The sequence below is a fragment of the Furipterus horrens genome, unplaced genomic scaffold (genome assembly GCF_987537825.1).
Source record: "Furipterus horrens unplaced genomic scaffold, mFurHor1.1.pri manual_scaffold_5, whole genome shotgun sequence".
In the NCBI taxonomy this organism is placed as follows: domain Eukaryota; kingdom Metazoa; phylum Chordata; class Mammalia; order Chiroptera; family Furipteridae; genus Furipterus; species Furipterus horrens.
The window spans coordinates 113,222,121-113,248,660 of NW_028327175.1; positions in this window are offsets into that span (position 1 = coordinate 113,222,121).

A 26,540-nucleotide genomic window follows, 5' to 3' on the forward strand; every position below is an offset into this window, starting at 1 on the left:
GCAGCTCAGAGCACAAGGCAGGCACCCACCCACTACCAAACCCCCTTCCATCTTAGGAACACTTACACACACACCCACACTCACTCAGACTGGGACCATTGAGACACAACAATTCACCCTGTGTGCACATCTTTGGGATGTTGGAGGAAGCCGGGGTCGGTCTCCACAGAAAATCCATTCAGACATGGGGAAAGCTTGAGAATACCACACACATAGTGGCCCCAGCCAGGAGTTGATTTTTTTCCTCCCTCAACATTTTAACAAAACAACAATGAATGAAATGTCAGTGGAGGAACCTGCTGAACCTTGACTTTGGCATGAGCCATATGACTTGTTCTTGCCAACAAAATATGGGCCGAGCTCACCTTATTGTGCTTCCCATCACCATAGAGGTGAGGATGGAGCACTAATCAGCACCTGCAGATGTCTGCTCCAGAATGAGCATATATCTAGCAGACTTGAGCCAACCCCATAGAGTGGACCCACAACATGAAGTAGAGCTGCCCAGCTGAACCCAGCCTGAGTCAGCCAACTCTCAGCTGACCCAGAGAGAGATAATGAATGCATGTTAATTGTATGTTGTGGCATGCTGTCATTGTTATGCAGTCACAGGCGACTGATATTACAGTTCTGGGAATGAGGGCTTGAGGCATCACATTCACCATCTGCAAAACAGCTGTGGGTGAAGCATCTATGAGGGGGCTGCTTGAGGAAAAATAAAGTTCTAGGCTCAGGGAAAAGAAAGCACTTCTCTTACCAAGAGAGGCAGACATGAACCTATTTTACAACTGTGTGATTTGAGAACTTCTCCTTTTCTGCTACAAATCCACACACACACACACAAAGGAAATTGCCTTGTTCCACAGACATGGTAGAAGTGCAACTCTTGAAAGTGTCAGCTATCACCCCTTTCTTCTGGGGATAAATTAGAGGCAGCCTTCCCTTTGGTAATTTCCTTCCAGGCTTTATGAAAACTTATGGGCATTCTGTCCAAGATCCTGCAGGCTTATTAAAGCAGTTGCTTACAAATGAATAAAGAATAAGAAAGTGGCCATCTTCCATCAAAGACAAATGACCTAATTTTGTTAGTGGACCACATTGTAAGGTCAGCCTTATTCTCCTGGATCCTGGCAAGCATTACCATTCATGAAATTTTATTGGTTATTTTGCGTCTGTATATGTTCAACTGTTTCCCCCGATACATGATTCATAGGGACAGAGATCTTTGACCATTTCCATGTCATAGCTCAAATCTGACACTGCAGCAGCTCTCAGAACCTCTCCCTTGGCTCCTCCCCCACCTGCTGTGTCACACAGTTTATATGCCATTTGCTGGGGGCTTACTTTTCTCTTTCTGATTATGACTCAGCTGTCTTCTCATGGAACACAGTGCAGCCCCATGGACATAAGTGAAAAGTCTTAGCTTTAAGGCAACATAGCTTGTTGTTTTGGGGGTCACTCTTTGCTGGCTAAGTGATTCCAGACCTGGGAGGCATCTATCTTTGCTTGTAGTACAGAATTGGGGACCATCCAAACTAGTTATCTAATAGAATGTAAAACGATCATAAAAACTCAAAAAAATATACACATCCCATACCATCTCTTCATTCTTTAATTCAGCAAATATTTATTGAGGGGTCACTAGATAGGAAGTACTGGACTAGGCAATGAGTATAATATAAGCATGAAAAATGTGGACTTTACCTTCATTGACCTTGTATTTTAGTGGGAGAGACAGACAGAAAACATGGAAAGGCACAGATTGCAATCTGTGATGTGACTAATGCAAGTTACAAACACAGCCTGACGTCAATGACACCTGAGGGATGAGCATCAATGTTTGATGGGAAGAGTTAGGTTAGCCTATTTGAGAAGGTTATATTTAAGGTGATATACAAAGACTGAGAAGAAACATTCATGAGAAACATAGGCTGAGATGGTACAAATCGGGGTAGCAAACATGTGCAAAGACTCTGAAACACTAAAGAATTTCATTGTTTGAAGACCTGATAGAAAGTCAGTGTGAAGAAGGTCTAGGGGCAGGGAGAAAGTACATAGGGTCCTGTTGGAGAAGCAGGGGCTAGAAAGTTTGAGTGAAATCTCTAAAATATTTCCTAATATTCCCCAGGTAGAATGAGAAACCACTGAAGTGTTGTCAGCCAAATAGTGAACAGATGAAATATATGATTTAATAATGTTCCTCCAGAAGCCATCAATGAGAAGAATGGGTCATAGGAACAAGGGTGGGCTTAAGGAGAGCAGTTAGGAGGCCCCTGCAGTCATCTAGGGACAAGGTGATGATGGCTTAAACAAGGGAAAAGGGGAGAGGGTGGATGGGGGGAGAGAGAGGAGGAGAGAGAGATCGGTATCTGTGTGTATGGTGGGGGGTGAGATGGGGAGAAAGCGACAGAGACCAGTAAGTAGTGGACAGATTACTGGAAAACAGCTCAGACAAAAAGTGGTACAGCCTTTGTTAATGGTGAATCCTAGCCATCATGATTCAAGCAAGTCCTGCAATTTGAATGAAATAGATGAGAACTTGGGTGATTTTTTCCCCCTTATTCTCAGACATTGCAGACAAATCTAGGGGGTCATGACAGTATTGAAGCAATAAGCAGTACAGCAGAGCTTTAACCTTGGATTCAAATATTGCTTCTGTTACTTATTGGGCACAGACCAGAAGAGTTAAGGATTACATTCCCAAGTTCACTATTTTAATTTATCTCTATGCAAAGAGAGGGCACCAGGAAATCTTTATTATTTGGGAGTAATAGTAGGTCACCTAAAAATTATGGACTACTTCCTTTTCTTCCTGGGATATATGTTTTTTTAACCACATCTTGCTCTATGAAGCTTATCACAACCACACTGCATGAGCAAACTGGATACTTCTGCCAAACTTAGCAAAAGGTTCACAAAGCAAGGAGAACTTTTCATTCATCGTTTAAATCCAAGAGGCATCTAATCTAATGGAAAATTTCACTCAGAAAATAATTTCCTAAGAATGTGTTAAAAAAATAAAACAAAAATAGAGACAACATGAATGCTCATCAGAAGAGGACTAGTTAACTAAATTATGGTATGGCCATACAATGAAATATTGTAGAGCCATTGAAAAGAAGGAAATGTATACACATGTGCTACCATGGAAAAATGCCTACAATATTTGTCAAGTTGAAAAGGCAGAACAGAATGGATGATTTAATTTTTTCCTAAACACACACACACACACACACACACACACACACACACACAGAGGGAGACAATAAGGTCAGCAAACCTGTCCTGCACATTGAACAATCTCTAAGTGGTTGGATTAAGTGAGGAGGACATAATTTCTCTACACATGTCTTTGCAAATATAGGCATGTGTTGTTTCTCCGATTAGAAAAAACAACGATAATATATTTTTACCTGTGTGAAGAAAAAGATTTGCTACTGAAATTATGGCATATCTTTCATATTTCTTAACTGAAACTACTCAAAGAGCTAACATTGAGATGTAATTTTTACGCTGAAAAAATTGTACTTAAAGAATATTCAAATGAAGACAGTCAAGTTCATTGCCTTGAAACGGGAACACTGGAGCTGCATCTTCCCTGGTACGTGTATGTGGGATGCCATCTACTTCCTGGAAGGTTCAGGGGCCCTGAGGTTCCCTCTGTTGTCTCCCCCAGAGTGCTATGGCACTCCTTACTACTCAGGAGTCAGCAGTCAACTGAAAGCATTCATGAGCGTTCTCAGAGTAAAATTAGCTCTGGAACTGTGGGTGGACAGCTCGCAGGAATGGAGCCCATGGTAAGACTTGCCTCATTAGCCTGAGGTTAGACAGCTCAGAAAATCATCAAGAGCTATGGAATTACTGACTCTACAATTCCAGGAATCCTCCAAGTCAGTTTTACCTGTAAGCAAACTAAAGTGGAAAAAAACCTGGAAAACAGGATGTCAGTGCAAACACCTTGCAGTTGCCTTATTGCCTTTTTCGTGTGAACCAGTGGATTTCAAGTGGATTCCTGCCTCTTGAAGGAAATGTATTATTGCTTTTTAAAATCATTAGAATGTAAATAAATCTCCACATCCTCCTTCAATCTCACAGGAAATTCTCAACAGAACCTCAGTATTATGGTCGGGATGATTTAATTGTAATGTTATAATTAAATATTATAATAATGATAATATTAATTATATGATAAAGAAGATTGTGATTATGGTCAATATTTAGTGAAGGAATGGAAGAATAAGCTCAAGATTCCTGAATGCAGGAACAAATAAATGAATGAATCAATTAATCAATGTCATATGGCAATATAGCTCCTCACACCCTAAGGTTACATTTTTATTTTAAGGATTAACTTCCAGTGTAGTCTACATGACTAAAAGATTGGTAATACTTTATTTTAAAGAACTGCTTCTTTTTATATTGCATTTCCAATGATTTATGGTGCTTTGATGTACCTTAACAGACAAAATGGTACTTGATTACGTATTTTCATGAAAAATAAACTCACTAAGAAGCAAACAGGTAATTTCAAAGGTATTAATAAATATTTTAATTTTAAGTTGGGTGGTAGGTTCATGGAGTTTTGTTCTATCACATTTTCTAGTGTTCACATTTGTTACAGATATTCTTTTGTTTTTACCGAATATTACACAATTTTAAAAAGAAAAACAAGAAAGTAGAATTACCATATGTGAAAGCAAATGTGTATTATAATTGAATTTGAAGGTCCAGAAATCTAGAGACTGGAATAGAGAGAGAGATGCCCAGAATATCCAGTAAAAGTAGTACTATGACTACATTGATTGAAATAACTGTGCACTTTTTAAAACCAAACATTTCAACTGCTTAATTTTCTCTTCAGTGTTTTGCATATTACAAGAAGAATTGTGTGCCTTCTAATATCCCGGTGAACAGTAGCTTAATTAAAAAGAGGAGCGTCTGCAAAAACACAGGCTGTGTGTCTCACAGCTAATTGAAATAGCTACAAAGGCCCCCAAAACGACAAGTTCAATATTGTGGAAATACCAGCAGGGCTGGCATTTCAGTGTTCTTAGATACCCTCCTTGTCTGTCTGATTAAAATTTCACTTGGCCTTTCTGTCCATAATAAAAGAAACCTATCTGTGCCCAGAGCTGTTCAGCAGACAGCAGACGCATGTTAAATTTCAGATGTTTACTGAGTCTGTTGACGTTTCTGCAGCATGGTAGCTGAGAATGCCTCATCAGCCTTTCTGTGGGATGGAGTCAATGGGGTTAATGATGGCACATGCTGTAATCACTTTTAGACTGAGGCAGCTGCGATGAAAATGATGGATATACCCCACCCCTATTTTTTCTGGGAAAAAAAAAGGATGCAGTATCTTGCATGGTTGTTCAATAATGAACACTTTATGAACAGGATTCTCAGTGCAGTTTTCAGAGTTTGATTGCAGCACCTGAGATTGATAGTGGAATCTTTTGGTGCACCCTTTCAAGGTATGTATTATACATGTGTATGCCTGATTGAAAGCACGTGAGGATGTAAAGCAGCTTTATGATGACTAATATTAATAATAATGATAATAGGATTGTAATAATGATAATCAAGTATTAGCAAACATTTAAAGATAACTAACATTTAGTGTGTATGCACAATGCCCAGGTTGATTGATCTGCATATTATTTAATTAAAACTATTATTATTCTCAATTTTCAGTGAGGCCAGTGAGGCTTAGAGAGTTGGAGTGACTTGCCCAAGATTGTACAAATGGTTTCCAGTAAAGGCTCAGAGTCTGGCAGTCTGTGTCCACGACTCAATCTCTGCCCCTAATGCATTTATACCACGTAAGGGATGGACACTTTGACAGACTTTACTAGCATTCATCCATAACTAGTTCTCCTATAAGTTTTAGTCACTCAAAAGGTCCTTACAGTTGCTGAGGTCAGGTGACGAGTTCTGACTGCCACTCTGAATGGAAGTCTCTTCTACTGCAGGAAACCCAGAAGCAATTCTCTCTTCCCTGCAGAGTCAGCCGGGTTGTGCAGCTACAGCACGGAACTAGGCTGGATCCTGAGGTGCCTCATGGAAGAGAGCATCAGCATACTTACATGACTGAGGGATACACTTGAAAGTGTTAGAACATTGAGATGAATAGTTTGTATATAACCTACTGCAGCCTAGGTAACCTCATTTTACAATTATTTGTGTTCAGAAAACCAACTTTACTGAAAAAATTCAAGTTGAATTGTTTGAGAACCACAGAATTCTAACCTCAGCAGTGTGATGGTGCTGGCTAACCTGCATTTATCATACACAACTCATCCTTACCTTACCTAGGTTCATTCTAAAAAAAGAGCATAGGTAGGAGTGCTCATCTGTGAATAGCTAGCCATATTTCCACTCTTCTATTATGGAGGGTCTCCTGTATGTCTGGCTCAGCAATGGGGATTCAACAACAAGGGCAAGAGAGAGACACAGTCCCTGCCTTCAACATGCTTTCAATCTAATGACAGAGAGGGTGTGATGTAGCAATGTGTTCTGTGTACAGTGAAATTGCATGATTTTCACTTGTTGCTTTAAAAAAGTCTTCAATTGCTAAAGGCTCTGAAACAAACTTGTATTGAATTTTTAATGAGAAAACAAAAACAAAGAACTGAATAACAATAGAATATGTGTTATTATAGAAGGCTACACAGAGTAAATTAGGGACAAAAGAAAGAAACAACCTGTTGTATCTGGAAGAGGGTGAGAAAGCCGGAAAGAGCTTCATGGAAGAGATGCCTCTTAAGCCAGTTCTTGAAAGATAATGTGGTATCCCCAAGTACTAAGCTTCCTGTTTTGAGTTGCTATCTGGTAACACCTGAAGAGTAACTCACATAGAAGGAAGGTTTGAAACTATAGAGAAGTCAAGATACCTCTGAAACAAGCTAAGCAGAATCCTCAAAAAACCAGGAATTAGTTGGGAGATGTGACAAAACAAGGTTAAAACCCCATGAGGTTCTGGTTGCTTCGTTACTGTGTTTTAGTTCCTAACTTCAAAAGCTGTTTTCTTTCTGCATCCTAATTCAACTGCAGAGCTGAAATCCTTAACTATTCCATTGTATATAAAACAGATTCTAAGGAGTGAGTGGGAAGGTAGAACTGTGGTACAACTACTTTTTTTTTCTGGAATTTGTAAAAAAACAAAAACAAAAAACCAAAAACCTTCTTAAAATGCTCAGTAATGTTTTACCAAGTAATGTAGTTCAGCCAGTAAATATTGTAAATTGTAAGAAAGGAATCTGTGGTTATCTCAAATATCTATAGAGGTTGTTCTGGGGCAGAGTTTGGCTAGCTGTTCAATAGCATGTTTCTTCTTTTTCTCTAGAAACAAAGACTGCATTTCCTGGCTTCCCTTTCAGCTGGATGTGACCATGTGACTGCTTTTGGCCAATGGCATGTAAGTGAAGGCACTAATCTCTATCATGTTAGGCTTGGCGCACATGTTCCTTCCTGTCCTTGGTGACCATGATGGCAGAGCTACAGATGGAAGGAGCTTGGCTCTCTATATCGCTGCATGAAGGAGAGATGCCCATTCTTCAGGAACACCCATTTTGAGCTATCAGGTAAGAAGACATAAACCTGGATTGTGTTAAGTCACTGAGATTTGAGGGTTTGTTACTGAAACTTATATAACTTTAACTAATACTAGCCCTACTTCTTTCTTGGTTTTGATTATGCAGGATAAAATACAGAAGAGTCCATTCCTACATCAGGTTTTCTTTGGACATTGAAACTCAGAAAGAGAAAGAAAAGGATCCACCACAGAAGACTATATTTGTAGAGGATGATCCACAGTTCCTGCTGACGGGGCTATCTTTACATGAGAGGTTGGGCTTTTGAAGCCAACTAACAGAAAATAAATAAAATTTGGCTTCCAGATGGACAAAACCAGAGAGACCAGGAAAAAAACCCATAATGAACCTGGGAGTCAGGTGATATGCAACTATGTCTTGCTAATACTTGCAAGTCAAGAAAAGAGGATGCCCGAGTTTACTCGTAGATATGGTTCAGAGTTGTGACTGACAACATTCTCCCTTGCCTTTTCATCTCAAACAAAGAACTTCAAACCTTTGCAAGGATTCTTTTAAAAACAAATCGCCTCCTACCGATCTCCCCTGCTCATTAATTAATTCATTCGGATAGTTTCTGTCATCACCTAACAGCTTGGTACCAGGCACTTACTCTGTGCCAGGCAGTGCTCTAGGCATCCTTTTACTCTTGCCCACAGTAGATAAAAAGATCTTAGTAAATATTTATAGGATCACGTCACATCCTCAATGGTTTCCCAAAGTCCAAACTCTCCTGCAGCCTCCAAGGCTGACTTCTCCAGCCCCTTTTCACACTGTTCTCTCCCTCACTGCCTGCACTACAGATATCCTCATCTGCCACCTCACTGAACTTGCCCACCTCCTTTCCTTCTCAGGCTGTGCCTGCATAGTTGCCTCTGTCTGCACCACTATTCCACCTCTGTCTTCCTATCTACTCCTGCATACCTATCAACTTCAATGTTAATTTCTTACAGAGGTCTCCTCTGCACCCTCCGTCTAAATTAGGTCTTCATATTGTAATGTCCATAGCATCTGGTGTTTTCCTTCCATTGCACTTACCATGGCTGGCAGCTGTGTCCATCAACAATGAAGGTTTATTGAGCAACCACTCAATTCCAGGTGCTGATGATAAAATACAAGAAACCCTTTCCCCTAGGACACACACCTTCTAGAGGGAGAAAAGGCAACACATGTGTACATAAATAAGATACTGACAGATGCATAGGGTCAGTGATGGAAATGATCAGAGTGACTGACTGATGGGGAGCCACTGGGAGGGGTAGCATTCCAGACTGGATAGGCAAGGAAGGTGAGAGTTAAAATAAGTTTCGAAGAACAAGTAGAAGACAGGAGAGAAAACAAAGGCTCTGAGGTGCAAAATGGCTAGGACTATTCAAATAAGAGAGAGACGGTCGGTACGCCTGGAGTCCAGTGAGCAAGTGTAAGCAATGCCGTGAAAGACGTACATTGGAATTACATAGAGATGTATGTGACTCTACATTTAATATGTCTCCCCAGAAGATTAAAAGCCCCAAGAGTGCAGAGACACTAGTTTGATGATCAACCCACCATCAGGATCTAGTACAGGCCATGGCACTTAGTGGGGATTCTAACGAGTAAATAAATGAATGAACACAGCAGCTGGCTGCCTGCTTCCTATGGGAAGCTTGCTCGGCAGCTCAAAACAGGTAAGAAGGGTTATGGAACGATGCAAAGGTAGATAGTTTCTGTTAATAGAAAAGGGCAAATGGAGAAATGTATGTTTACTTGCAGTAATCACTGCAGTGTGCAGAGCAGCAAGGAAGCAGGAAGAAACAAAGAGGTAAATAATGTGGCAGCCTCACTTCTGTCTGCAGCTGCCGTAAGAACCCCAGCCTCTGAGACCCCGGGACATTTATACTAAGCAAGAGGCAGAAAATTACGCAGCATCTCAAGATAATACCCAATAGGCCTTACAGTTCATTTTAGTCAACCACTGCTGGGTTTTGGCACCATTTTCATCGCAAATACGAGTAACGCAGACCCCTTACTCACTATTAAGTGCAATCTGGGGAAATCATCTACTCCCAATAATCCGTTTCTCTAATTTAGAACACTCTGAAACCACATAATGAATAATACTGTCACCAACTCTCTGGTAATGACACATGACATGTATCTGCAATTGCTCTTTTCAAGATAAATCCCACTGTGTTGTTCCCCTCAGAAACTCCAACTCACTTATTCACGTGGGTCCCTCACAAACACACACATACAGTATATTTATTCCTGGAGATAAATTTAGAAACAAAGTTGAGTTCCTGGTTTTGAAATATCAGGAAAAAGTTTTATCCTCACATAATAAATGGCATTGTTTTATATGCAAATGGTTGATTACTATGCAATTATAGTCTTAAGTGCAGGTTGTCAATTAATTCCAAAGTGCCTAATTTAATTAGTGACACCATTCAGTGTATTCCCATTAGCTATAGTTCCCCATTTTTACAACAGCAATTTTATTCCACCTCTTTTTAGAGAACGTTAGGTTCTCTTTTAGAAATAAGACTTTGCGTATCCTGGTCTCTTCACTTACTAAGTGTTGCTCCCTGGGCATTCAGCCATGATGATTATAAAAATCCCCCATGTTCTGGTCTTTTTCTTCTCATCATCTCTTCTTCCCAAATATGTGGAAATGGAAGAAAAATATTGCCCAAAGGACCAGATCTTTTCCAACCCCAAGAGATTAATGAAGGAGTCAGAGGTCAGGAAAAATAGAACTGAGGTGTTAGTGATCATCTTTGTATAGAAAAATACTAGTCAAAGAATATGAAAGAATGACCCATGGACCTGGACAACAGTGTGGAGATTGACTGTGGGAGCGGGGGGTGAACTGGGTGGGGAGGGCAAAGGGGGGAGGATTGGGACAACTGTAATAGAATAACAATAACAAAATTTTATTAAAAGAAAAAATACTTAATGTCCTTCCATTTGAGGATACTCTCCACAACACTGACTCTGGCTGAAAAATAATTTCCCTGAGTTACCCAGATAATTATATTAAACACTCACTGCATTCTGGATGCTTATAATTGATAAGGAAATTTTATTAGGCTAAGTAAAGAGTATATAATAGGCATTTGGTTAGAGGGTTTGTCTAGGTATTATTATGTGTTTAAACAGTTTTCAGGGCTATTCTATTTTATGCTTAGATAATAGAACTAAAATACATTAACTCAGTAATACCTAGACAGTATGTGTCACTGAGCAAGGCACTGGGAGAATTTGTTGAGTCCAAGGAAAGTTTGTGAATGTTTACATCTTGGACCACAAGACTTGGGTGAGTTTAGAATACAATTAAGTTTTGATGACACCAAGCCAAGGTTTAAGGTAAGACAAACTGTGCCAGCTCCTCTTTCATCCCAGACTCTCAATGATGCTAATGAAATTGTGCGCAAGACGGCAGGCACACTAAGTGAACTTTAACGAGAGCTGAGTAGTATGAATCTGCTCACCATTACGTTGAAGCTGAGTTTGAGATAAATTTTACTAGAGGACAAAGAGTGCGATGAACTGGGAAAAGTTTTAGATAAATCAAAGGTCTACATGGCACCCACCTTTACAGAATTTCTTAGATATTAAAATGAAATAAAATAGCTCTGGATCCACAACGCACTGCCTTATGGGTTCTACCTGACCGCTACCGTCCTGATGGCTTTGGGGAGCAGCCTGGCTATTCTGCAGTACTGGCATTCCCTTTTTACCTCCATAACTGTCTTTGCTTCTTGCTTTCAGGAGAGAGGAACTCTTTCTCCAAGAATTACCCAACTGGGAAGGGCAGAGAGTCAGCAGAGAACAGAGTTTCTCAACCTTTATGTTGTTGACATTGTAGCCTGGATCACTCTTTGTTATGAGGACTATCCTATGTTCTGTAAAATGTTGAGTAGTGTCTCTGTTCTGTACCCAGTAGGTGCCTCTATACAGTCCCCAAAGTCCCTGGGAAACAAAACCATCTCAGAAAACCATTGGCATAGAGGATGGTTTTGTGTTCCTTATGTTTCTAAGATCTCCCTCCTAGTGTTTCTGTGACATTTTCTTCGTTGATCTACTATTACCCCTTTGTTAGGTATTATAATTCATACATAGACAGAGGGAAAAAAAGAAAGATCCCCTTGTCAACTTTAATTTCAGAAGCTAACCAGGAGTAATAGCTGTTATCATTTTTGGCTTTCCCTGTTGTGAACCTTACAGTGCATATGTATCTCTTCCTAGACATTCATATATACCATGACATGATTATGCAAATATCTGCTTTCATTTAATAAATAGTATTAACACTTTTCCATACTCATACCTATAAAATTAATCTTATTTTTTTTTAATGGTTGATTGGAGTTTCACTGTTTGGATGGACCAAAATGTACCAGGCAATCTATTGATAGGTTTTTAGCTTCATTCCTCATATATATACTTCTGTTTTACACACACACACACAAACCACTACATTGAATTTACTAATTTACTTTTTTATATATTCTTGCTTGTTCCCTTATGTACATAATTATGTAGATTAAATTCCTACAGTGAAACTTCTCAGCTTTTTCTTTCTTTAATATAATTTTTTCTGAGTACATTTCAATAACTCCCTTTTAAGTACTCTCCCCTTTTAGGTCAGATACTATATCTAGCGCTTTTTTTAGTTACTTGGGACTTATTATCTTCCATTCAGTAGAGAATTACAAAGAGGGACTGTTAGGAGCAAGGGACAATGCTAACATCCCACCCCGAGTCATTGCCATCCCTCTGTATGCCAAATTACTCCCTGGCTGCTGTCCCATGTCCCATGCACCTTCTCCTTTTCTTCTGCATCTTTATATCTGCATAGCTTAGAACCCTTTATTTTCTTGAGGGTCTATAGTGTGCCAGTATTGAGCTAAGTGCTGGGGAGGAATTGATGAGCAAAATGCAGGCAAGATTTGTCTCCTACAGTCATAAAAAAAGGCATTCATCAAAACTGCTTAGAAATACATGTAAAATTACAACTGAAATTATACCATCAAGAGAGAAATCCAATGCTCTTTGGGGGATAACAATGGGGGCCTGACAAAATCTGAGATTTGGGGGTGCACATTCCTGAAGGGATTGAAGTTTATGTGAGATCCAAAGACCAGCTGAGGGTGAATGAGGCAGCAAGATCCATGTCAGAGTTCAACATAAGCAAATGCTCTCCTGTGGGAGGAGAAACGACTCTTGGAGATCAGAAGGGATCTCAGTAAAGGTGGAGAATAAGAAGAGAGGTAATTTATAGTGGAGGATGAGGCTGTGACCCTTGTAGGCTGAGAAATGGTTTCGGCTTTATTTGGAAAGTGCTAGTGAGCAGGCATGTGACACAACTGTGTTCAGGCTTTGACATGATCAACCTGTTGAAATATGATGGATAACAGTCCAGATGTCACTGGCTGTCACCATAGAGAGGCGTCCTTGAACTGAGAAAAACTCCTCTGCCCTTTCTGTAAGTGTTACGGAGCAAAGCGGAGCTCATTCATGTTTCACCTTGGTGTATGACCCAACAGTTAGTGTTGAGAAAAACAGGTCCTTATTTACAATATTCCAACCCTTGGGGCTGAGAGCATTTTCATTTAGGGCCCTGTTTTCCCATGAAACTTAGCACTTCATTTGTTACCCAAAAGGCTATAAACCAAAACCAAGCCCAATAGTTCCCCATTCCTTATCTGTCAGCTCTCTCCTTCAGGATGTGGGGATATTGTCTTCAGCCTCTTTATAATAGTCCAGGAAAGCATGTGCCATGTTCCACTGGATCATGGTGAAGTTCAGGAAAAGCCCAAGTCCTAAGAGATTGTCCTCTCTGTATGTCCCAAGTTCCAAGAGTCCAGACAGAGTTTAGGTCTGCCAGGCAGAGTCCTTGGTGGCTTTGGAGTCAGCTGGAGCAGGCACGATCACAACAGCAGCAGGCCTGCTTTCTTACTAGCCCAGGCCGCATGGCCATATCCTGAGTACAAACTCCATAGCTGCTTCCCACTTCCCACATGGCTGCTACAACATCCTCCTACATCATGGCACCCCTCCATCATGCTTCTCCAAGCTGTTCCTTCTCTCAAGGCTTCCCACCCTTCTTTTAAATCTTGAAAGTCACAGACACATTTTGTTGCAGGGTGTAGGGCATGCTATTATCTAGCTATCACTTGCCACAGATATGCAAAGTACATTAAAAGCTGTATTATCTCCTTCCCCCATTCTCCAAACCATAGGCTGTGGGGAATAACTGTACCACTGTTTCATAAATACTCCTCATCCAGTGACAATTCTGGGTCTGACAAGAGATAGAACATATTTTCCCCTCTCTTCTTTAATGGGATGACTCTTCATCTGTGAGCACTTGTGATTGGCCTGCTCTGGAGGACAGCACTGAGGGCCCTTTGGAGAGCATATTGTAGGGAACAGATTTCAGAAAAATGGAATTAAAGCTGATGCTAGTTTTATATTTAATTAACCACTAACAAGGGAATTGATTAATAAAGGTGTAAAAAAGAGTGTCCACTTTACAAAGGTATTATATTTTATAATAATATGTTAAATTAAAGGTAGCTAAGAGACTGAATAAACATGTGTGCAGAAATATTCACATTTTATCTACTTAACTTTGCCCCCAGACTGCATTCTCCTTAAACTAAAAAGTTAGTTTTTAGCATGACTAATCTATTGCAGTGCAATCGTATTTTAACCTTATCAAATATCCCCACATATTTGTTCCATCTGCTCAAAAATAGAACATCAGAGATTTAGATTTTATTTGGAAAATTCCTTATTCATCATAAGGAAACACATTCAATTGTATTTGAGGAATTCAATTTAAAACTAATTTATCTTACATTAATGTTTAAATTCATGAGATTCTGTATAAAGTCATTCTTGTAGTGTAATAAATTCAGAGTCAATATGATAATTATTAAAACAGAAATGAGCATGAGAAAAATAAATCACATAGTCTTAGGGTTAGTTCTCTCCTGTGTGAGCTCTGAAGCTTGTAGCAAATAGGGAGACAGAAGATAGAAAAAATGAAAGGGGGAGAGGGATGACAAGAGGAGGGGTGGGGGGAGAGAGAGAGAGAGACTACCATTTACCAAAGGTTTACAGTATGCCACGCAGCCTTCTAGGGTCTTTCATGTCTCTAAGCATCACAAAAACCAAAGGGAATTACTCCACTGATAATAATACTAGCTGATAATTAGTAAGTCAGACAGTGTAGTAAGTTCTTTCTGTGCTTTAACTGGCTCAATCTTTACAATCTGATGTGGTGAGATGACTCCTGTCCTCCCCAGGTAAGAAAAATGAGATGGGGAGACATTAAATGACAAGATCCAGTTGAAATAAATTGCAAGTGGGAAATGTGAGCAATGAGCCCAAGATGTGCTGTGCCTACCAAAAATGTAAGGAAGGTATAATATTTTTGCAGATGCAGCAACTCACATCCCCAAAAGTTAAACACTCCATGGTACAGCAGGGATTTGAGTTCAGATTTGCCTGATTCCTAAGACCTTGATTATAGCTGCATCAGAGAATTCTCCAAGGATATAAGTGGCCCCCTCTGCATTGAAGATCCAAGTTCCTGAGTAGGATCAGGATGACTGCGCCCCCCATTTGGGACCCCTGCCACCACCACCTTCTTTAGCCGCCAGTGTCTTCAAGATCTCCATCACATTCTCACTGCATGGAACATCCTACCTCTCTTCCCCCCTCTGCATCTCCAACTGGTTTCTTCCTTTGTGTTATGGATCAAGGACTTAGGCTTTCTGTAGTGATATAGTGAATAAATACTAACTGGGAAATTAAATTGCAGTCTTAAAAAGGAAGACTAAAATGGAACTCAGAAATGCTTCATTTATGTTGGTATTTGGACCTTCCCTATCAAAATAGACTGTTTGTAAAGTAAGGTCCTTTTCATGTTTTCAATTTGCTAGCTGTAGGCATCTAACTCTCTTGTGATAATTACATCTCCTCTCCATTTCCAAAACACCATCCTTGTGCCAGGTGATTTCTCACATTTCCATTGATTTTTCTTTTAAATATCCTACAATACACACAATGGTTCCACAACAAACGATTATCTGACCCAGAATGTCAATAGTGCAGCAGTGAACTTGGGAACCCCTGATCTGGGGTACACTTACAGCTGTTGACAATGGCTGCCTCCAGGGGAGGCAATGGGAATAAGAGGCCAATATCATTTTTTAATTCTTTCACTTCTGAATAGTTAATAGTTTTTCTTTACAATCCACATGTATTGTTTTTGGAAGGTTATTACAAAACTAAAAACATGTGTGTGTGTCTATGTGTGTGTGTGTCTATGTGTGTGTGTGTGTGTACATGTATATCATACTATATTTTAAATGTTCTCTTTAGAAAAAGGTAAAAACAATGTTCAAGTGAAATTTTTAAAGGAAGGCAAAACAAAGAGTAAATGCAAGAAAGGTTACTTTTGTGGTAGTGGGTGATGAATCCAAAAAGGAAGTTCCTTTGTTAGGGAACCAATCAATTTTCTCTCCTCAGTATTGTGCTGACAAAACAAGATGACTTCCACCTATAGAGTTTCATTATGTATTATGATTATTGAGATCTGCTCAGCATGTTAACTTAAAAAAATAAAATCCAGAATTTACTACAAATCAGAGTTCAGTGTTTAAGGCAAGTTGATATCTGGAGTTGCTGCCTTGTTGGTCAGAGAGCTATTTACATTTGTCAACTTTCTTTTAACCATTCCATTACTTCAAAATATAAGATGCAGACCAAAATTTGTAAATACAGATGAGAGAGAAATCAACATTCTATCCATGCTCTTCTGCACATGGTCAGCTCCTTATCTTTCAAGATCCAGACCAGATGCCACCTCTTCCAGGGTGTTGCTTCTTGTCCTGGTCTGCTGGGTGCACCTTCAGGGTGCTCCTTCCTGTAGCATCCTGCCATCCTCTCATCTCTAGCCCAGAGCACAGGGCCCTGTATTTCTCTGATTACTGTCTAGGTCCCCTAAGGCACGAATCTTCTATTATTTATCTTTTGTATCTGAAGCAACTAGCACAGTGCTTGATACTTAATAGATATTCAAAACACTGATTGAATGGTAAATAGTTGAACAAATGAACGAGTGAATGAATGAGTAGACAAGTGAATAAGAAAAGGAACAAGAATGGCTTCTAGTAAGTCTAAGGAATGGAGAACAGAAAAACTCAAAAGCAAGGGCTGCGAGGGAGGCATTATGCATCCTAGGAAGGAGAGAGATAACATACTGCTGTATGTGTAATTTGAGGTGGGCAGACAGGGAATATGGAGGAGGGATTAAAAAAAAACATTGCTTCTGACCATCCCAGGGCCAAATGCTGATCCTGTCTTACACCAGCTAAAAATGGTCCTTACAGTATTCCCTCACTTATTGCAGGTATTATGTTCTAGACAACCCCCCCACATAGGTGAAAATCCACGAAGTAGGAATCTTACATTTATTTTAGTATTTATATATATTTTAAGGCTTTATAAACCCTTCCCACACACTTATAAATCATTCCCAGTCCCTTATTAACCTTTCCCGCTCCCTTATTAGCCTTTTCCACACTTTTATAAACACTACTTATGTTCTTAGACATATTCTACACTCTTAAACCTACGTAACTTGAACAACATACGTATACAATGCTGCAAAATCCTGCGATATAGCGAAAAATCCATGGTAAATAATTAAATACAATATTTTTAAAAATCCCGTGATACAGTGAGGCCGCGATAAGTGGAAAGGAACCACTGTACCCTCTGGTGCTCAGTTTGCATCAGCAAAATGGAATTAACAGTAGTAGTGAATTCATATGATGATTATGAACATGAAATCAGATTAATACATAAAAAGCACTGAGCATAGGGCCTACATGTTGAGTGGCTATTGGAGATCCTTAAATTTTGGCTATGAATTTTAATGGTTATCAGAACAATTCTCAGCAGCAACAGCGCACTCATTTATACTAACACAGACCCTTTACGTGGCTGACTCTGCCAGGCATTTTAAGACAAAAAGAGATCTATGATTCAGCCATGGATTTCAAAAGGATTAACCTAGTTGCAGAGTCAGACGACACTCTCCCTGTTCCATGGGGATTTTTTAATCCCTCTTCCTTCCTTCAAGCCTGTGTTGCCAAAGAAGGTAGCACTTGGACCTTTAAAAACACATCATAATGTTTAACACTATAATGTTTAAGTGTGAATTAGCATAGGGTTATTTAACCTCATACCTTATGAGCAGCTTCATCTGCCATAACTTAGATTGTGATGGGAAATAAAATGCAAGCATGGCGAAGAGCTCACTGTGCACGGCAAGACATGTTTTATCTCTAGCCACGAAGTGGAATTGCATTCCTGTTGTGAAACTCAGATTGATGCATGTGTTTTATTTATAACCCTTTCTCTCAAAGTTCCTCCAAGTTACAAGTTAGCAATGAAAGTTTGCATTGGCTTTTAAAAGACCTTTTGGCATCTTTCCTCACAGCCAAATTCTTGCAAGTGGTAGTAACAGACCACAGGCACTGAAGAACGTGTGTGTGTGAGGAAGAATAATGGTGGTGGAATGGGAAAGGCAAAGAGGGTAACTACTGAATGTGGATCCTCAGACTAAGCCTACCATACCAGCTTTTCAAACTGACTGTCATCCAACCATAGGTCCTTCTCCACTCTAACATCACCTAGACTCTGAGCATGACAAGAGCCCCCTTTTTATTTCCATCTATTCCTTCCCAACCTATCTCCTCAAGTGGCTGCAGGCAAAACACACAAAACCATTCATGAATCAGTACTCTGAGTTTGGTAACCATTTCTCATTTCTATACATCCATGCTGCCCAATTTGATCCTATAAAAGGCATGTTAGCCAAGAGTCATGAATCCCAAGTAGCAGAGACAGCTAAATCAAACACTAGAGCTATGGAAAATGGCCCACCAGTTCCTCAAAAAACTAAACATAATGTTACCATGGACTCAGCAATTCCATTTCTAGGGATATACGCCAAATAACTGAAACAGGTGTCCAACGAGAACATGCACACACAAGTTCATAGCTGCACTGTTTACAATAGCCAAAGTTAAACAACCCAAATGCCCATCAATGCATGAATGAAAAAAAATTAAATTGCGGTCTATCCATAAAATGGAATATTATTCAGCCATAACAATGGAAGATGCACTGACATGTGCTACAACATGGATAGACCTTAAAAACGTTATGCTCAGTGAAAGACATCAGACACAGAAAGTCATATTATATGACTACATTTATGTAAAATATCCAAGAGGCAAGTCCATATAGACAGAAAGTAGGTAATAGTGCCTACCTCATAGGAGAGTTGGGACTGTGTGGTTGACAGGGCCTACGAGAAGGGTAAATGGAGAGTATCTGCTTAATGGGTATGGGGTTTTATTTTGGGTGATAAAAATGTCTTGGAATTAAATGAAGATAGTAGTTGCATAATAGTATGAATGTATTATGTGCCACTGGTACTTCGTGCGGTTTTGAGAAGGTATACATACCATGTGGTTTTGAGAAGGGGAAATACTTTTGTGGTTTTGGAAATCTGAACTGTGCCTAGGAAGTAGGGAAATGGTATCTCTAACTTTTCTAAAACTAGCCTGGTTTGGTAAGGGGAGGCTGAATTATGTGTTTGTGGATGTTTTAAGAAACAGAAGACTTAACGGCAGAAATCTGCAAATAATCTAAACCTATATAACGATTACAGAGAAGGAAAACTCTGACTCCAAAAAACCTCCGCTGCCTTGCGGCATACCTCTTCAGGGGAAAGGCTAAGGGACTAAACCCCGACAGAAAATCCGGAGCCGGAGTCCCTAAAGCGGTTTGACGTTGTAGTCAACACCGGCAACTCCTGCGGCGCACCTGAAGCCAAGCTGTATTGACTCCGTCTTTCCCTTGGACCCTTCAGCTGCGAAGAGAGGGGGTGTCTGCTGCATGGGCAACAGCAGACCCTCCATATCACCCTGCCCAGGCTCTGTAGCTTCAGCTTCACTGGAGAGGACACTCCAGCGTCATCGCAAGATGTCGATTCAACACGGGAGGAGACAGATACCGTGTCACTCCTGAGTCGGACTGCACACCATTCTCGGCGGTGCAGATAGACTCTTAAGAAGCTACACCATCGTCTCTCGAGACGGACGGCTGCCGACGACGATTATGTGCCACTAAACATAGTTAATTTTATGCTATGTGAAATTCATCTCAATAAAAATTTTGAATAACTAAAAAAACCATCAAAGACTAAATAGTTTTCCAATTTTGGTATAAATTAGGCCAGGTACCAAAACCAAGTAATGAAGGAAAGAAGAATAAAACCAGAGATGAAAATCATGACCCTGGTTTGGTGTTAAGAGACACTGAGTCTAAAACAGTTATAAGGGTCCACAGGGGTGGACTTAAGAGTAAAGGGGTCATCAACACCGGCGGGTGGACCTGGCATTGAATCTCAGTGCTAACATTTTCTATCTGTGTAGTGTCAGGTACTCAACATTTCTGAGCCTTGTTGTCCTTATTGAGAATATATAGAATTTTTTGTTGTTGTTGAGTTGCTTCAAGAATCAAATGAGAATGATTGCAAAGTTCTGTTGTATGTCACTGTGTAAAAGATATAAGTATCCAATAAATAGTAGCTTTCAATATCATTTAATCATTATGCATGGGATGTGTGGTCAAAGCTACCAAAAATGACAAAGATCAAATCCATGTGTCTCTTCCTGCGGCTAGTGAACTACCTAGAGACCAGTATCTTAATGGTGATGAATAAAGCATTATGATGGCAAACCCAGCTGCACAAGTACTTCTAAAGCCTCTGCTTACATCATATATGTTAACAAGTTATTGGTTAAATTAAGTCACATGACCAAGATCAGCATAAATGGGACAGAGAGTGTATGCCCAGTGCTCTAGTGAGAGGAACATGGCAAAGGACACAGAGAGAGGGGTAGCAATTTTGAATTGGCAACACAAATAGATCATGAGAGCCACGATATTTGTATCACCATTTTAAAGACAGCGAAGCAGACACAAAAGATATAGCAATTGTCCCAAGACCATTTAGCTTGAAAATGGCAGAGCTGAGTTTTAAACCAGGTCATCTAATTTTCAAACACAATAAAGGGACACAGTGAGATTTCTGGGGAACAGTGCAGGAATGGGATATGAAACAAACCTGCATGCAGGGCATGGCCCCTGTTGTCTGAGATGAGTCACATTCAAAGAGTGTTTTATGAATGCTCAAGTTATTGTCAATAACAGGATTTCTGTAGCCAGGAAAAGACTTCAAAAGAAAAGACCTCATGCAATAGAAATGTGCTTAAAGCACCCAACCTCAGTGGTGTTTACTCCAAAGTAAGTTTAAAATGAAATTATTTCCATTACAAGACACAAAAAAGTGGTGACACCTGCAGGTGGCAGCTAAGCAGCAAGCGTCTACATGAGAAAAGTGACCAGGAATGCATTACACTCCGGTGTCTGCTTTCACTTTCAAATCTACAGACAGAGTTCCTTGCCTCGACTCATGGGTTAGCCCTTGCTCCAAACCCCTACTTAGCAATACATATGCTGACACATCAGGGCTTTGTTCTTCAGGGCCAGGACTTCCCCTTTACAGCCAGAGCCCCCTCAATTTGAAGTCCAGTTGATTGCTGCACAAAAATTATGTGAAGGCAGACTGGGGCCAGTCTTGCCACAGTGGAATCCATGACTGACCATCACCTAGAAGGCTTTTTCAACAGGCAGAGGTGCCATGATTCTTTTAAAATGGTACAATATCCAGTCAGGAGCTTTTCCCCTAAAGTATTTCCTTATCTGAATATTGCTAAGATTTTAGATCTCAAGATCTTCAAGCATTTTACTTCTAAAGTCCCAGCATCACCCTTGGCAGCAGTGGAGTGAAATAATTTCTCTAATTATGCCCATTGGCATAGATGCAGTGTTGACAAATTCGGCGAGAATTGGATTTTTTTTCCTCCTAACATAATTATTAAGAGTGGAATATTAGGTAATTAGACGTTGAATGAGACTTTGCTGCGAACAATGAGAGATTTTGCTTAGCTCTAGAGGCAATGGAGTGTAATGGTGGAGAGTGAGTGTTCTGGAGTCCAGCAGACATGGGTTTAAAATACTGGCTCTGGCAAGTCACTGTGGGTAGCCATGGGCAAGTCATTTAATGCCACTAACACTCAGTTTACTCATTTGTAGGAGGATTCAATGATATGGATAGAGACTGAACCACGTTTTGACAGAGAATGTTGGAGTGATGGTCTAAAAATGCAAATAGATTACATAACTCATACTTAACATCTTTCAGTGGATTCCCTGCTAATGGGACACAGTCCAAGACCTTTGATGTGGCCCCTGCAATGCCCAGCTGCTTCACTCTCCAACTTCACCCCCAACCCCATCTCGCCTCCCATGTTGCATCCTTTAGGACATTTTATTTCATTTCCTCAGGTTTCCAAGATCTGCCAGGTGCCTTTTTTTTCTCAGCTTTCCCCTTCCAAGTTAGCCTAGTGAACTCCTACTCATTCTTTAGACGTCTTCTCGGATGTCACCTCCTTGAGGAAATGTCTCTGGGTTTGCATCCATCATCTCTGTTTTCTCCCCTGTGGGCCTAGTGTACCTTCCCTTTACATTACTTAGTAAAGATTGTAATGACTGATTTATTTGATTAATGCCTGTCTCCCTACCCTCATTAGACTCTAAGCTCCATGAAGCTAGACACTCTATCTGACTTGCTCCTTAAACTGTCCCTCCCGCCAGCATCAGGTCTGACACATGGTGGGTATTCAATAGTCAGTTATTGAATGAATGAATGAAAAACAACATCAGAAAAAAGAAGTAAAAACATTTAGGACATGTCCACAAGCTTTGTCTTGACTTTCTTGCTTTTAATCTAAATAGCAAAAAGGGAAATTTTCAACTCTCTTTCAGACCCCCCTTTATTTCCCCTTTACTTTATATCGCAGAAAAAATTAATTATTATTATTGTAATGATGACTCAATGGGATCATCTCAAAATATTGGCTGGTTTGGTGTGTTGCTGTTTTGTAGTTTTAAATAAGCTCCCTATGTGGGCTATTAAGTAAAGTAGGGACAAATGAGAGACATTATGCATCTGCTTTCCACTGCAGGACAAGTTGTAATGTTTGTCTGAATCTAATTTCCCTTTGTATAGATCACTGAGCCGAATCGCACATATTGCCAGTGCCAAGATGAGAGTGTTAGTAGTGGGGACTGTTTAATGATTTGCTGGGTAACTTCATGGAGGAAATGCAACTAGTCTGGGCCATTATTTCTCTTCTTTTACATACCACAGTGTTTCGCTGAGCTGAAAGGAGGCAGTGAATGTGTGGGGAGGTTCTTGCTCTGCTCTTTCCTGCATTTGCTCCCAGCTGATCTTTCACACAAGCTGCATGCACCAAGGAAGTTTTCTCTTACAACTAGTGAAGGAGAGAGAGGAGTTTGGTAAGAAGAGGAAGTTTGGGAAAGGTGATGAGAAATTTTAAAATAGAATGAAATTGTATTTGCCCTCTCCTTACTTGACTCCTCAGGTGGATTTTGGGCCACCTGGGGCATTGGGATTAGATGCAGAAGATAAAAGAGAGACTTAGTGTCAACACAAGCTAAGCTTCTTTGAAAACCTGGTGACAAATGATAGCATAGAACTGGGAATGGGGTCACTTCCCTGTCTCTAAAGAAAACCTAAGGATGATCTGGGTTCCCAAAACTAGAGCCAGGGGAGCACCCAGAGATGACATCTGGAAATAGACAATGGTTCTCAAGATAATAAGTGGCCATGGTGAGACTCTGTAAACAGTTGCATGGGTGTGGTCAACTGGAAGCAGAAAGGAAATCTGTGATCCATGAACTACGGGCATAAATGAGCACCCTTGGAAGACTGCCAGGAAGAATTTGAATACTTCATAAGGTATGGTGGAAGTCTGATTTTTAGTAACAAGCTAATGATTTTTCCTATAATCATAATTTTGGTATAACAAAGTAATTGTAACGTGATTTTTAGCCATAAAATGGTGAAGCCTGGAGAGATAGCTTGTATTTTTTTTTTAATGAGAGTGAATATATATATATATATATATATATATATATATATATATATATATATATATATACTAGCATTATCTGGCTGCCATGACAGTGTGTCATTTTTCTGAAATACAAGTATAATTTTTATTTTAAAAATTTAATAAGAACAAAGAGAACAGATGGAGGGAACCTTTTAAATTCCTTCCTTCCTTCCCTACTTTTCTGGGCTCAAAAAAAAAGACACCAATGACTTTTGGAAATATCTTAACCCTGACATGAATGGCCAAGGACTCAGAGACATTCAAACATAGTGCCATGCTCTCTCTTCCACGCTGCTGAATGGGAAACCTTATATGGTAAAATAAGTAGATCCACAGGGAAAATGTCAGTCATATGCACAAATGAGGGACCAGTCCCTCAATCTTCAGGTTGCCCAGAGTCACACTTACTCCTAAAATATGCAGACAAAAGCTGGACATTAAATGCTGAACCAAGTCATTGCAGTGCAAACTAGCACTTTACTCCTTATGTTGTCATTCCTTAGATTCTATTAATAGAATATTCTTGCTTGTTCTGCAGGGAGAAACATCTATTTTGAATGGATTTCCAAACAAAATAGGAAGTGTAAGGCAGTTGTTAATATTCACAGACATTCATTTGAACGAGAAGGAACATAATTTATCTCTTGGGGCCTTACTTTTAAAACTCATCAATTAATTAATTTTCAATGACTTTGCTTTGACAGCAAGTTCCTCATAAAGGCTACATCACATGGAGACTGATGAAAAAAAATTTATATATTGATCCAAAAAGCAAACCAACAAACTTGTATTGCACTCACTATGTGTTTGGACAAATGGCCTGGCTCTCTCTATTCATGTTGAAAAGAACTAATACATAAGGGAAGTTCCGATCTACAACCTATTTCAATATTTCCTCCGTGTCTTAAAAATGTTAGCACCCAAGTTGTAAATCTTCCGCAAATCAGATATGGCCTTGCTACTTTTGGACTCATATGAAGACAAGCTATGTAATCACTTAATATCCTTTTCTCCTACACTGAACAAGTAGGGATTCTATAATAGTCTTGAAGAGAAAAAATATTTTATAATATTTACCAAAAGATAAAAATATGAAATGTTACCTGGCTAAAACCTAATCATATTAAAAGAGGTGATATTATCCAATGCCATTTATCATCTTGTCCAATATCATTGGGTCCAATTCTATTATTAGAGAGTTGAATGATAATTCTATTGCACATTCTTTTTTTTCCCCCATTTTATTCATTTTAGAGACATCTCAAGTTTTCCCTGCCTTAAGGCAATTCCTACAAAGGTAGGTCTGTAAAATTCTTTTCTAAACCCTGGTGTAATTTCTCTCAGAATAGTGAGGCCTTAGAAAATATTCAGTAAAATCGTGTTTCCCATATAGGCTTCTCAGCCACAGTATCCCAGACAGAAGTACTCAGATGTTTTTGTGTCATTTTGTTACTTTAGTTTTTTTCTGTGTATATATTGTAATTATTTCCTGAACTTGTGTAAATATAGTTTGGAATGAGACTTAGTAAATTATCTGGTAGTTCTATGGTTGCAAGCAACAAAATATATAACTAGCTAACTTAAAAGAATAAGTGATTTTGTCCTGGCTGGTGGGGCTCGTTTGGAACGTTGTCCCATAGACAGCAAGGCTGCGGGTTTGAGCCCTGGTTGGGAGTCGTACAAGAAGCATCCCATTGATGTTTCTGTCTCACCTCTCTCTCTCTCTCTCTCTCTCTCTCTCTCTCTCTCTCTCTCTCTCTCTCTCTCTCTCTCTCCCCCCGCCCCCTCTCTAGAAAACAATGAAAAAATGTCCTTGGGTGAGAATTAAAAAAAAAAAAAAAAAAAAAAGGTGGTTTTTGCAGGGAAGATATGGGAAAGTCACAAAATCAATACTCATAGCAGGGTACCATTAATGCAAAAATAAACAGCATTGCTTCATCATTACATTAGTCATTCTAAAGAGCCATGGCCCCGAGAGACAGGACAACTGACAAGGCTTAATATATGTCCTGACCTTATCACCATATTTGGTCAAGGAGGAGAAGGAACTCAGAGAGGTGTCCGCATGGTCCTCAGGGGACCCGCTGCTGTTTAGGATATCTTTGCTGACAGGCCCATTTGGATCACAGTGTGAGAGAAAGGTAATTTCTCAGAAAAATTTTAAAAGGATAGATGGCTACTTTTTGGATGGTTAAAAAGAAAAAAACAAAATCAAAATCTACTCCAAGCTGTATGGACAAATACATGTAAGATAATGAGGGTGATTGATCCATAATCCCTAATTATGTACATAAAAGACACATTTGCTGTTAACTGCCATCACTGTTAAGAAAGGTAGAAAACCTGTTTCCTGGGACTCCTTCATCACCGACCTTATTCGATTATTAGAAGAAAAATGGAAAGCTGAGGAAAAAAGAGAGACAGAGATCTCAGAGACCACCAGGGAAGAAGCTCTAGATGTCTGATCACATCAGGCTCAACTCAGGACAAGCCTGTCGACTCATCTCGGTGGTGTTTATTCATTTGGACAAAAGCAACTCTCTCCAATTTCACAACTTCCAGAAAGGCACTGGGCTGGTGAATTACACTTGGTACGACAGCACTCTTCCAGAGAATTGGAATGAGATTTTTGGCAGCTAAAGTGTTTTTTAAAAGCCACTGCTTTCTATGATTGCCCCCATCTCGTAAATGACTCTGTCGCTGAGAATGACCAATTCAGAGACAATGCAAAACTCCTTTCCTACAGCTTCACAAATTCCACCTACACTTCTAAGATTTAGGTTTGTTCACCACTGGGTTCCAAAGGACTTCTGAAGGGGTGGAAATTCTGTAC